We start from the raw sequence: 11,436 nt of genomic DNA, 5'->3' as shown, positions 1-11,436 counted from the left end.
ACTGCCCAAGTTATGTATGTTTTGGCATATGTAATCAAAGCTTTATTGAAACACAATTTATTAATTTGGAATTACCGTAGTTTGTAAGGAGAGTTTAATGGCACTCCCTACGCCACATCGCCCATTTCAACAAACGTAATTCACTTTCATTTTATTTGAACAGAAACCAAAGCAAAGCAGACTTTATTGAAGCAGAGGAAGAACATTATTACAGACCCTAAATGCTTGTGTAGTAAATAGATTTATTGGTATTGTTTCATCATCCTGGGTTTCCTTCCAAGAGCTGCATTTTCTAGAGTTTATTATTGAGAAAAATAACTTGTAGCTGCTTATATTTAAGGAAAATCTAGGTAAGGTTCTGAAGACTGTTGATCTGTCTGATGACTCATTTGTAGGAGGATTTTTCGGTAGGTGATTTTCTTTTCAAGATCAAAGTTTCTTAAGCAAACATGCTGATTATATAAGATTCCTGTGTTTGTTGTTTATGTGTATGAAACCATTCAGTTGTGTTTTTGAAAGTGAGATTCTTCTCATGTGGGAGGGGACTGTGCGGAAATCCCCTTTTAAAAGAGCCCTGAGAGCACGATTTCTATTTCTTCTGTCTAAACTTCATCAAGTGCACTTACAATGAAGACATTCAGTGTTCTGATCCTGTTGGTGACTTTGTCTGCAGGTAAAATTATTTTGTTTATTATTATACTTATACTACATAGAATAATTAGAGAATACTTCTAGAATGATTATTATAGAATAATTACAATGTCAGTTGACAGCAATATGGGGATTGCTGAGAGAAAACATGATACAGCTGATGTCTGTGTAGAATCTCAATCATCCAGGTCATAGTTATCCAAGGTAGTTTTCTCTGTCAACTGGACCGTTTTTCTTCTCTTTGAAGACATTTTGCCTTCTATCCAGAAGGTTTCTTCAGTTCTCAACTTGCTGGGGACAGAGCTTGAAAATATAGCCCTTGTGGACCATTAGCATGCTGATGGTGGTTGGTAGGGTCGTTCACATGGTTTCAGTTGGTGTGTCTCCCCTTTGTCTGCTGGATCACATGGTGGTGAGTCTCCAGGTCTCCTGAAATGGTGGGAACATTTGTGAACATCTGTTCACAAGAGGAAGGCAAAATGGCTTAAAAAAAGTTGATGCAGAGACCTTACTTGGATAAGAGCGAGAAAGAAAAGCAGAAGTCTCTCTCTCTCTCTCTCTCTCTCTCTCTCTCTCTCTCTCTCTCTCTCTCTCTCTCTCTCTCTCTCTCTCTCTCTCTCTCTCTCTCCTCCAAGTAAGATCTCTGCATCGACTTTTTTTTACTTTAACTTTCCTTTCAGAAGAAAGCAAACTTCTTTGAGGAGAATTTTAGAGGATGCCCAAAAAACAATGTGAAACCCCATAAACATGATGAATAGGTTTTTTATGTTCTGTGCACAAAAATGTTCATATTTCAAGCATAGGAGACAAATACGGTGTCAACATCAGTAGGGGGTTGCAAAACCAGGGGCTCCATCGTCAAGCACCAAATCGGTTTCTGACTTCAAATCCAGACTTCACATTTGTTTCGTTCTTCCCAAACAGCGTATGGATTGACTTGCTACAACTGTGTAACCAATGACCCTAAATCCTGCACCAAGACCGTGAGATGTGTTGCTCCATTGGATCGATGCTCCTCACTTGAGTATAATGGTAACTATATTGTTTACGACAATTTCCTACAGTCAATATTTTGATAAATATTCCTTCACTCACAGCTGTTATTTTTATGCCCTTATACAGGTTTAGTCACCAAGACCTGCCTTCCAAGTGCTGCATGTGTGGGCCCTGTTAGTTGCTGTACCTCAGATTTATGCAACAGCGCTGTGTCCACTGGTTCCAGTGTCCTGTTTCTGCTGGTATCAGCAGCAATCACTTCAATCTTTCTCTGAGGAAGGAAGGAATATTTTCCTTTCAGTACTCGAGATGAAAACTTCAGTCTAAAGCCCATTTGAAGAAAGAAGTCAAACATCTACAAAGCCTTGACATGACGTTAAACTGAAAATATTCAATAAAACCACTCAGAAAATGTCCCTTGGAGAAAGTGTGTGATGTTTCAATTCAATATCCCTACGGGGATGAATAAAGTAAATCTTAATCTTAAAATGATTTCACTATAATTAAAACAGTTAAGTTTTATGGGGGTGTTGTTTTTAATGTGACTGTTTAATAAGTGTTTAATATATTGCTTTCCTGGTCACAGTTTATCAACCAAAGCTGTAAAAGAACTTGCACAGGGGACCATTTCGTTTATCAAGGGAGGGCGTGTGACCCTACTGTAGTAGTAGAGTGTGATCGACAGGGGGCGGAAGAGTGCAGAAGCCTCACCCAGAGCAGTGACGTAAAACATGTACCAACATACCTCAGACACTAGATCAAGGAGCAGATGTGTGGAACAGGTCTTCTGTTTTTATGCAGTAGTTTCCATGGCACCCTAATCATGAAAATGCCTTTAATGTTACAAAGAGGAAGATGGTACTGTTGTTTGGGCCTACACTGCGAGGCATGTAAATGACCCATTTCCCCCCACCTCCAATTGAAACCCGCACAGGCAGAAATGAAAGTGTGCCGGAAGAAAAGGGCGACAACAAGAAACGTGTATCATCAAGAGTAGAGAGAAAACTGACAGCGCTCCCGTTCATCACGGCACCGTCTTCTAATCCAATCCCCTCCTCTCCCTCGTTTCATTTTCGCAGCATAATGCGATCGCAGGCAGCCCCCAGAGGAGCCCATCCCCACTGGTACCAATTTGCTGGCCACAAAAGAGGAGCCGAATGGCGGCGCAACAGGCTGAAACAGATTTCTGGAAGAATTTGGTTTGATGTCACCGTCGCCGGTCGAGCCGTACATCTGTCGGTGGACAAAAGACAAGCTGTTTCCCCCTAACGTGGCACTTCATGGTTCACATTTGAGGCTAAAATTGAAGCAGTTCTCAAGCACCTCCTCTTGTCAGCTGATAGTGCAGCACAGCCTCAACCGTTTGGGTTCCAGTTCGAGCCGTTTGTGACCCAAATGGCAGGAACACATTACAGAATCCCTACAGGAGTTGACATGGCATGTAAAGTTAAGAAAGCTATCTTTAATATGTAGCAATTATATGGAATTATTATATACTCTGTATGACTGAGACAAGTCTTCAGTAAAAGTTTGCTTGTTTCAAAACAAGTATATATGTAATCAAAGCTTTATTGAAACACAATTTCTTAATTTGGAATTACCGTAGTTTGTAAGGAGAGTTTAATGGCACTCCCTACCCCACATCGCCCATTTCAACAAACGCAATTCACTTTCATTTTATTTGAACAGAAACCAAAGCAAAGCAGACTTTATTGAAGCAGAGGAAGAACATTATTACAGACCCTAAATGCTTGTGTAGTAAATAGATTTATTGGTATTGTTTCATCATCCAGGGTTTCATTCCAAGAGCTGCATTTTCTAAAGTTTATTATTGAGAAAAATAACTTGTAGCTTGAAATGGAATTTGATTATATACAAATTGAGTGCAAAAGGAAAGTTTGAAATGGAAATTTAGGAAGGGTGTGGAGGAGTCAGTTTGGTTCCTCATTCATTCACAAGGAAACAAGGGATTAAAGAAGACCAGCGTCAAACAAATGAGGGGGGGGGGGGGCATTCTCAGTCATTCAACTTCTTGTGCCAGCCTGAACACATGCTGTGAAGGCACCAAACTCAAGATCAAAGTTTCTTAAGCAAACATGCTTCCAAGGTAGTTTTCTCTGTCAACTGGACTGGGTTTCTTCTCTTGAAGACGTTTCTGGATAGAAGGCGAAACGTCTTCAAGAGAAGAAAAACGGTCCAGTTGACAGAGAAAACTACCTTGGATACAATGACCTGGATGATTGAGAATCTACACAGACATCTTAAGCAAACATGCTGATTCTATAAGATTCCTGTGTTTGTTGTTTATGTGTACAAAACCATTCAGTTGTGTTTTTGAAAGTGCTTGTGGCTTCTGGTTGAAATTGAGGACACAGAGAGGAGGGGGGACGAGGAGGAGCCTTTCTGAAGAAACGAAAGTGTTCAAGTACAACAAAAGAAGAATACGTAGTAAAGGCGTTCTCTTTCCTCTGCACATTTGGCATCCTTCTTTTCTCTGTAATCATAATGAATCTTTATGGAGCTCTGATTATATTCATGACTCTGTCTACAGGTAAATGCAATCTTTATTATACTTTTTATAGCTTTAAATGACCTTCACACACCCCACTCTAACATTCTATTTGTTCTGTTGTGATCTTTTCACTGGCTCTGACTCGGAGACATTTTGAACTTCCCTGATTTAGCTTCATGTATCTGCATCATCCTCAACAGCCGATGTTCTTTGTCTTGTTAAGCATGTGGCTCAGGTCCTGCACCGACACCAAATCCTGCCCGTTCATCTTCAAAAGGGTAAAAGGGTACAGGTTTTTACTTTTCTTTTGTGGTAGTAGCGATAATGACCTCAGATTCCTATCTCATGTGGGAGGGGACTATGCGGAAATCCCCTTTTAAAAGACCCCTGAGAGCACGATTTCTATTTCTTCTGTCTAAACTTCATCAAGTGCACTTACAATGAAGACATTCAGTGTTCTGATCCTGTTGGTGACTTTGTCTGCAGGTAAAATTATTTTGTTTATTATTATACTTATACTACATAGAATAATTAGAGAATACTTCTAGAATGATTATTATAGAATAATTACAATGTCAGTTGACAGAAATATGGGGATTGCTGAGAGAAAACATGATACAGCTGATGTCTGTGTAGAATCTCAATCATCCAGGTCATAGTTATCCAAGGTAGTTTTCTCTGTCAACTGGACCGTTTTTCTTCTCTTTGAAGACATTTTGCCTTCTATCCAGAAGGTTTCTTCAGTTCTCAACTTGCTGGGGACAGAGCTTGAAAATATAGCCCTTGTGGACCATTAGCATGCTGATGGTGGTTGGTAGGGTCGTTCACCTGGTTTCAGTTGGTGTGTCTCCCCTTTGTCTGCTGGATCACATGGTGGTGAGTCTCCAGGTCTCCTGAAATGGTGGGAACATTTGTGAACATCTGTTCACAAGAGGAAGGCAAAATGGCTTGAAAAAAAAAAGTTGATGCAGAGACCTTACTTGGATAAGAGACCGAGAAAGAAAAGCAGAAGCCTCTCTCTCTCTCTCTCTCTCTCTTCTCCAAGTAAGATCTCTGCATCGACTTTTTTTTACTTTAACTTTCCTTTCAGAAGAAAGCAAACTTCTTTGCTTCTTTGAGGAGAATTTTAGAGGATGCCCAAAAAACAATGTGAAACCCCATAAACATGATGAATAGGTTTTTTATGTTCAGTGCACAAAAATGTTCATATTTCAAGCATAGGAGACAAATACGGTGTCAACATCAGTAGAGGGTTGCAAAACCAGGGGCTCCATTGTCAAGCACCAAATCGGTTTCTGACTTCAAATCCAGACTTCACATTTGTTTCGTTCTTCCCAAACAGCGTATGGATTGACTTGCTACAACTGTGTAACCAATGACCCTAAATCCTGCACCGAGACCGTGAGATGTGTTCCTCCATTTGATCGATGCTCCTCACTTGAGTTTAATGGTAACTATATTGTTTACAATTTCCAGTCAATATTTTGATAAATATTCCTTCACTCACAGCTGTTATTTTTATGCCTTTATACAGGTTTAATCACCAAGAGCTGCCTTGCAAGTGCTTTATGTGTCAGCCCCATTAGTTGCTGTACCTCAGATTTATGCAACAGCGCTGTGTCCACTGGTTCCAGTGTCCTGTTTCTGCTGGTATCAGCAGCAATCACTTCAATCTTTCTCTGAGGAAGGAAGGAATATTTTCCTTTCAGTACTCGAGATGAAAACTTCAGTCTAAAGCCCATTTGAAGAAAGAAGTCAAACATCTACAAAGCCTTGACGTGATGTTAAACTGAAAATATTCAATAAAACCACTCAGAAAATGTCGCTTGGAGAAAGTGTGTGATGTTTCAATTCAATATCCCTACGGGGATGAATAAAGTAAATCTTAATCTTAAAATGATTTCACTATAATTAAAACAGTTAAGTTTTATGGGGGTGTTGTTTTTAATGTGACTGTTTAATAAGTGTTTAATATATTGCTTTCCTGGTCACAGTTTATCAACCAAAGCTGTAAAAGAACTTGCACAGGGGACCATTTCGTTTATCAAGGGAGGGCGTGTGACCCTACTGTAGTAGTAGAGTGTGATCGACAGGGGGCGGAAGAGTGCAGAAGCCTCACCCAGAGCAGTGACGTAAAACATGTACAGTACCAACATACCTCAGACACTAGATCAAGGAGCAGATGTGTGGAACAGGTCTTCTGTTTTTATGCAGTAGTTTCCATGGCACCCTAATCATGAAAATGCCTTTAATGTTACAAAGAGGAAGATGGTACAAAAACAATTCACTGATTCATATAGGTGATGGAAAATTCCTCTTTTGTATATGAAAGAAAGGTGAGGTGATGAGGATCATCAACTGGCTTTGATATATTAGTGGTATGTCTTTTTGGTAGATCCTGTTCATGTTTTTTAGATCTTGTAATTGTCTTTTACTTCACCTTTTCACGTAATTGTAAATTCAGATCCTGGATCATATGTAGAGAATCTGTACTAAAACCTTGTTAAGAATTATTGAACATTACCAGAGAAGAAATGGACCACTTCTTGTCAAAGTGACAGGTTGACCTTTCCCTGAACCCGCCCACATCTGTCCCCCCCCCCCCCCCCCCCCCACCTCCCTTTCTCCCTCCCGCCTCCCGCCATTCTCCCTTGCCCACCTGTTTTTAATAAGGAATGGCGGGAGTTACAAAACAGTTACAAATCAGTTTTGCCATAGTCCTGGCATATCCATCTGTGGGCAACATGAGTAGTTCTACATCCGTGATTGGTGAGACAGCTGTGACCGTTATAAGAGAATTGTGTGGAAAAGTAGTTGAAAAATCCACGGTGTTTGTACAGCGTTCTCAGGCGTCACCTTCTGAGCCTTTGCAGCAAGAATGGTCTTTGGAGCCTTATAGTCAAACAGGGAGTTTTGGGTATGTGTTCCGTTACAAGACGGGGGAGTTGATTCTCTATCAGCGTGAAGAATCTTCCACTGAGGGGCCTATGTTGTCGGCTACGATGTCTTCCAATGACTGGGGTGTGTTGAAACTGATCAAACCGGGAATGGTGTGTGTGACTGAAGAAGGCTGTGAAGAAAGAAACAACACAGAACAGAAACCTTCCACAGAACAAACATTTGTGAGCATTTGGTTGACGAAAACCTCGGGTACGGGAAGATGGTTCTATCGTGCTAGCTACAAGATGCAGATGGAAGAGATGTCAGGGAAACCGAGACAGTATTTTGTCTTGGATCTTTTTAACTCAGACTGTGGGGTTTTCAGCAACGTGTTGACTCTACCTATTGCAGCATGGATCGAAAAGATGCATGAAATGGATGATAAAATCACAAAATTTTTTCACCATTGTCGTCTTTGGAACAACACTGTGGTGACGAAAAAAAGAGTCCTCCCTCGTGTAACCCCACACCCATATCTCAAATGTATAAAAGACGTTCGTCTGAACCATACGTTACCCACTACCGGAGTGAAACACTAAGGAGAGCATGTCTACCAACAGAAGCGTCAAGAGCGGATCTGACAATCCGAGCAATTCCTATCTGTGGGATGAGGATGAGACACAAGCGGAATGCCGTCAACGTCGGCTTCGGCCTCGCAGGCTGGACTTTGACTCACTCATCCAACGCTCGGATCCCACGGATTCTAACGAGTCTCTCACTCCTTGGCTAAGCCCTCCACCAACCCCACCCCTCGGACGCTCGGCATCGGATCCTGGGGTGTCCAGTCCTCACTCACCCTCACTGACACCACCCGTCAGAGACTCGGCATCACTTCCAGAGCTGTCCGAGTCTCTTCTCCAAGGCAGAGATCCTGCGCCGTCTCCGGCTTCTTCATGTCCAGGTTCTCCAATCTCTGTGAGCGGTGTGGAGAGTATTTCACGCTCAACAACCCCTGATCCGCCTTTGCCCGACGACGCATCGGATCTCCCCGGGGCTGTATGTAACGGTGCTGACCAGCTTGACGGCTGGGCATCTGAATTCTTTGGTCTGGTAAAAAAAGGCGTTCTTCATCTACTTAGCGTCGTCCTGGACCTGTACAAGGGTGAGGTTTGCAACGGATGTCGGATCGACCACCCCAGCCAGCGCCAACACCAGTGTTTGGATGTGATCGAACCGGGTTTCTACCGCAACAACTTTTACATGTTGATGAAAAGACTCTACACACCCAAGTTCATTCCTGCTATTCAAAATTTCCTGAAAGCGTGCGGTGTCAACGCTGACTACGTGAAAGTCAAGATCGCCGCAGAGAGCCTTTTGCTCGAGCTGAAATCCAGCGAATTAATCTACACTCCCATCCAACAAATGTACGAGAGTATCGCCGACAACGACAGCGAGATTAAACAGGAACATCTGGACACGGTGACTCAGTACTGGACTGAAAACACTTATATCTGAAAACACCATTTTCAGATATAAAATGGGGAGCTTCTGGGGAAAAGTTGTAAACGATGTAGAAGGTGTCAAGATCCAATTGATCAAGGGTCAGATAATAAACATCTTGTACCAGGCTATTGAGAACAAAACGGCTTCAAACAAAAACATCTTGCTGGAAAAAACCAGAACGTGTGCAGGACCCGCACTTTGGGAAGAGATGGTAAATGACACGATGCTTATGAGCAAATCTGGATTGTCGGATTGTTTTAAAGTAATTTTAAAACAAGAACTGTCCAACGATGTTGTAAAACCATGTCATATGATAGCCTTTTATGCTTTGCTCATTGATGTGACCAGCAGACTTGTGCAAAACAACCATTCTGTAAGCATCTTGGAAGAACTTGGAAAATTTCACGATGATATCTGCCTCAGTCTAGATCATAAAGTCTTAACTCAAACTCTATTGATGATAACGCATTGGTCTTAGACTAGTTTTTGACTATCTGTACTTTCACATTACAAATGTTACAAATGTATTTGCTCATGTTACTCACAAAATGTATTTACTCATGTTACTCACAAAATGTGTATGCTAAAGATTTCTTAACAGCTAATAAAAAAATAAATACCTCTCAAACGAGCATCCCTTCTCATTCTGTTTTCAACATGTCTGAGACACGCTTCATGGAAAAAGTGTACTATGATCCCGCGCATCCCGGTAGCCTCGGTGGTGTAGAGCGGCTCCATAAGGGGGTGCAAGAAGAAATGGGAAAGACGGTTCCTCGAGAAAATGTTAAAACATTTCTACAGGGACAGGACGCTTACACTCTACACAAACCGGCCAGGATACATTTTCCAAGAAACAGGGTTTTCGCCCCCCGCCCTTTAAACCAATTTCAAGCGGACCTGTGCGATATGCAAGCCCTGTCGGAGCATAATGACGGATATAATTATTTATTAACGGTCATAGACATATTTTCCAAAAAAGCTTACGTCAGGGCTCTGAAGAGAAAATCAGCGGCTGAGGTGGTAAAGGCGTTTGAATCCATTTTTGAGTCAAGTCAGACGCCTGAAAAAATACAAACTGATGCGGGGAAAGAATTTTTTAACAAGAGTTTTGAAGCTTTGATGAGAAAACACAATATCGTTCATTTTTCCACCGCCAGCCACCTTAAGGCCTCTGTGATTGAAAGATTTAATCGTACATTAAAAGGTAGAATGTGGAGATATTTTACAGCAAACAACACTCTGCGATACACCGACGTCTTACAAGACTTGGTGAAAAGCTATAATCACAGTTATCACAGCAGTATCAAGATGAAACCCGCTGAGGTAACCTCGGAGAACACTTTTAAAGTGTTTCAAAACTTGTACGGTAAATCTGAAAACCGACGGAAGGTTGAAACCAAGATGAATTTCAAGAAGGGGGACCTAGTTAGAATTTCAAAACTGAGAGGAGTGTTTGATAAAAAATATGAACAGAGTTTTACGAACGAGGTGTTTACGGTATCTGAACGCATCCCTCGCGACCCTCCAGTGTACAAGTTAAAAGATTACGATGGAGAACCCATCCAAGGGTCATTTTATGAGCCAGAGCTACAAAAGGTAACGATGGGGGAAGACAGACTTTTCCACGTAGAAAAGATTCTGAAGCATCGCGTCGTCAGGGGTGAAAAGCAAGTCTTTGTAAGTTGGAAAAACTGGCCGGAGAAATTCAACAGCTGGATCAAAGCCGCAGATTTAAAGAACGTATAAAAATCAACTCGCGATCGCAACGGATATCATTTCATCATGTACGGTCCGAAGGACGAGGGTTTTTTTATTACCCTACCCTCCAACGCCAGCGTCGATGTTTTTAAAGAAAACACGAGTTCCAGTTACCGCGTGGATTTGCCTCAACATATCGATTTAGAGGGAAGCTGGGAAGTAGCTTTAACGCAGATTTCATACCCGCACACCTTTTATCACCTTTCTCAGGAGGATGCCTACTTTTACTGGAGGGAAAACCCACAAGAACCGGCCACGGAGAGCAAGGTGCATCGTCAAGAGATGAAACAATCATATTTCAACGGCTTCTCAGCCTTTAGATTCGAGATGGACGGACAATTTAGAAGAATAAAGTCTGATATTTACCTCGTCTATGACAGTCTTCTGAAAAGATTTGATTTCCAATCGGGAGGTAAAACCCACGTACTCTTCGAAGGACCCCTGGCATATTTGATGGGTATGAAATCAGGGGAATGGTTTACGTTTGACCAAAGGTATGCGTACTATCCCTGCGATTTACGAGCTGGGTTTTATCACATGTATTGTTACAGCGACGTAGTTGCACCGCAGATGGTCGGCGACGTTTATGCGCCACTTTTGAGAACGATTGATGTAAAAGGAACGTTCGGTGAAATCGTCACACAGTATTTCATTCCTGCTTACTATTTACCGGTGTCCAAAAACCACATTGAAAACATTCAGGTGGAGATAAAAACGGATCAAAACAAACCGGTAAAATTTTCATACGGCAAGACTATCGCGACTCTCCACTTTAGACCTAGAACTTGAACCCCAGGGTTATATATATTCCAATCGCCCGCGTCCTCATCATTCATTTTCAGGAGGCTGATCAGCTATCCACACACAAAGTGTTCAAGGCTAAGAGAAAAATAGAGAAAAAGAAAATGGCTCGGGTAGGTTTGAGAGAAGATCCTCACCGATTTGTACAATATTATGAGAGTCAAGTAGGGGGGAATTTGCCGGGGTTTTACGGTGCACCGGTCATGTACGGTCGGGGGATAGGATCTTTGTTTTCTAAATTATTTCGTTTCGTCAGCCCTTTGGCCAAGAAAGGTTTCGAAATAGCTAAACCTCATCTTAAAGCCGCTGCGAGTAACATCGCCTCCAACGCCGTC

The 11,436-nt window shown here is 41.8% G+C and overlaps 1 long non-coding RNA gene across 4 annotated transcripts; it reads left to right on the top strand.

Annotated features, from left to right (window-relative positions):
* Window positions 1–154: 154 nt before the first annotated feature.
* Window positions 155–5,990, top strand: LOC105418969 (uncharacterized). 4 transcript variants are annotated; one of them, XR_003886618.1, is made up of 6 exons: window positions 393–407; window positions 520–673; window positions 1,576–1,683; window positions 1,774–4,198; window positions 5,502–5,609; window positions 5,694–5,990. It is a non-coding gene; the product is annotated as an uncharacterized lncRNA (long non-coding RNA). The 4 variants fall into 4 exon arrangements; XR_003886619.1 differs by having other exon boundaries at window positions 505–673; XR_003886620.1 differs by lacking the exon at window positions 520–673 and having other exon boundaries at window positions 155–407.
* The last annotated feature ends 5,446 nt before the right edge of the window (window positions 5,991–11,436 follow it).

This window comes from Takifugu rubripes, chromosome 21 (assembly GCF_901000725.2).
Source record: "Takifugu rubripes chromosome 21, fTakRub1.2, whole genome shotgun sequence".
In the NCBI taxonomy this organism is placed as follows: Eukaryota; Metazoa; Chordata; class Actinopteri; order Tetraodontiformes; family Tetraodontidae; genus Takifugu; species Takifugu rubripes.
Note: the sequence above shows the minus strand (reverse complement) of the source record. Positions and strands in the feature narration are given on the sequence as shown.